Genomic DNA, 3,226 nt, shown 5'->3' on the forward strand with positions numbered 1-3,226 from the left:
TTGGAGGGTAAGATCAATGCCCACAACAGATTGATCAGGCATTATTTTGGGAAGAATCCCACATACCCCGAGTCGTATTTTCGTCGCCGCTTTAGGATGAGCACCGAGTTATTCACGCGCATTGCAGAGAAACTAGCGAGCCATGACCGGTTTTTTCAACAAAGGAGGAATTCCGCTGGAGACCTCGGGCATAGCATCTTTCAGAAGGTGATAGCCGCTTTGCGTATGTTGGCATACGGTATCCCGGCTGATCTAGTTGATGCTCACTTGGCTATGGGTGAGAGCCAAGCCATCATGTGTGTCAAGCGCTTTGCAGTCGGAATTGTGCAAGTGTTTGGCCAGGAGTATTTGAGATCTCTCAACGCTGAAGACGCCGTAATGCTATTGGAGAAGAACAAAGCTCGCAGCTTCCCTGGTATGCTTGGCTCAATAGATTGCATGCATTGGAGTTCGAAGAATTGTCCAAAGGCATGCCATGGGCAATTCCACGGTCAAAAAAAGGGTTCCACTATAATCCTTGAAGCGGTGGCCAATCAAGAGACTTGGATTTGGCATGCTTTCTTTGGAATGCCTGAATCTTTGAATGACATCAACGTTGTCAACCGGTCACCACGGATTAATAAGATTGCAAATGGTGATTTGCCACCGGTGTAGTTTGTAGCAAATAGCCGTACGTACAACTATGGCTACTATCTTGCAGATGGCTCTACCCAAAGTGGCAAACATTTGTGAAGCCGTTGAAGAAATAGGAAGGTAAGAAAAATCTTGATTTCCACAATGCTCCGGCGGCGGCTAGAAAAGATGTAGAGAGAGCTTTTGAGATTTTGCAAGCCCAATTTGCTATTTTTTTTGTGAGAGGACCGGCTAGATTTTGGGATCAAAAGATACTTTGGTAGATCATGCATGCTTGTGCGATCATGCACAACATGATCATCAAGAATGAGCGTGGCCAAGATGTAGACTACTCTCAGTATGAGCTTTTGGGACATCCCGTGCGAGTGCGACGAAGGGCTGAAAGGGTGGCCGTTTTGTTGCCTCCTATCATGCCATCCGACGTCCCGCGGCGCATGATGATCTTCAGAAGGATCTCATTGAGGAATGGTGGGCTTGGAATGGGCGACAAAGAGCATCATGATTTGTGCGTTTGATGTTGTATTCTTGAACTATTTGTTGTATTGTTGAACTATTTGTTGCATTGAACGATAAACTATTTGTTTGAGTTGTAATAACGATATTGAACTATTTATTTTGTTGATTTATTTTGTTTGTGTTTGATCTTTTTGCTTGTGTTTGAAATGCATAAAAGTTGTTTGTGCGAGTGTCGCGTGTGCTTCATTTTTGCGCGCTGCTGAAGCTGCGCGCGTGCGCTGCATTTTAGCGCGGCTGCTGAAGCCAGCGCTGCTCGCCGCGTCAAACCAGGCGATGGACGCGCAGCAAAGTAGTTTTTAAGGCGCGATGCGTTGGGCGGCTGTTGAAGATGCTCTAACTAGCTCACGTGGGAACGAACCTCTTTTCTTAACCTGGAAACACTAACTTGCTGCTGTGATTGAACAGTTGAATCCTGGACGATCCGGGAATAGACAGAGTCTAACGATGTTGGTCGGGACCTTTTTAGCAGCTCTAGCTCGCCTCTAGCTAGATGGAGTACGTGGAGTTCAACGGACGCAAGACAGGAGGAAGCTGCCCTCTGAATCTGAAGATGCGAGACAGGAAAACAGCGAGCAAGTGTGCTCGTCCTGACAGGAAAACAGGGATCCCATTTTTCAATCAATTCCGAACGTATCTTGGCTTCGTTTGAACCATGCATCGTCCCGACACATGAGTAAGATTATATATAAGCGATCGATGACTCACACTCCAAATGCATCTCACCAAACAAAACAAACGGAGCCGCACTAGTAGGTAGGTTGGCAGGCTCGGTTGTTCTGTAGCGTCTCTCAGTCAGCTAGTCGCCATGCATGTGCCTGCAGAAATGAAAAGCTCTCATTATCATCAGCTTTGAGTAGTTAACTAATCAGATCGATCAGGTCCATCGATGATCCATCTCATGTGTTGCTTCCTTTCCTTGCTTTCCCAAAACACACACTTTCGCCGTTTCGAAAGAAAAAAACACACACTTTCTCATCCTGTCACCCACCCCAATCATTAGAAAAACTCATTTGTTCATGTTCAAAAAACCAATTTCACTCATCGGAAGAAACATATTTCACTCATATGAAGAAAATAATTTGTACTCACTTGTGAAAAGATATTTCACTTAGTTGAGAAAACATATTTCAAAATGGATTTCACTCGATGCAAAGAACTAATTTCAATTATTTCAAAAACCAATTTCACACAATTTCAAAAACCAATTTCACACAATTTCAAAAACCAATTTCACACAATTCAAAAAACAATTTCACTCACTTCATAAAACAGATTTCGCTCATTTATAAAAAACAATTTCACTTATTTCAGTTGTTTCAAAAAAGTGATTTCACTCATTACAAAAGGTAGATTTCACTTAATTTTTGTAATGAGTGAAATCAATTTTTTGAAACTAATTACAGTTGTTTCAGAAAAGTGATTTCACTCGTTACAAAAGATAGGTTTCACTCATTTCACTAGTTTCAGAAAACGTTTTACACTCACAATATACACACTGAAATATATGTTTCAATTCTTTGAAATAATTTATATCTATGAACTAGTGAAATTTATTTTTTTGGACCAAGTGAAATGTGAAACTCGTTATTTCTAAATCTAGTTGAAAAATATTCAAATTTGAACTTGTTCTGAAGATCATGTTGCAAGGAATTTGAATATATAAAAAAATCAATAACAGATTTTTAATGTGAAAGATAGTGACCATCTAAAACTGTAAGCAAAAATAAAAAGATGCATTTGTTTGGAAGGGTGGAGAGAGAAAAGAAGTTGCATGCATGCGTACAGTGCACTGGCAAAAGTAGTACCTGTAGGACATACTAGTGCAAAGTGATGAAAAGAGGTGGACCAGCCATCTGACATCCAACAGTGCTATACGAGAGATGGGTTATGAGAATACTAGTGCTATACGAGAGGTGGACCACGTGAACGCACGAATCGCAAACCAGACGAACGGTGGATGGTTTGCACGTACATCCAGGAACCGGTAAAAGAGACTTTGCTTCTGGCGCCTTCTCAAGTTCTGATGCGTCAGTGAAGCAAGCAGGGCGATCTTGCCCGGTCGGTAGGTTCGACCATG

Source organism: Triticum aestivum, chromosome 2A, assembly GCF_018294505.1.
Source record: "Triticum aestivum cultivar Chinese Spring chromosome 2A, IWGSC CS RefSeq v2.1, whole genome shotgun sequence".
NCBI classification, from domain to species: Eukaryota; Viridiplantae; Streptophyta; class Magnoliopsida; order Poales; family Poaceae; genus Triticum; species Triticum aestivum.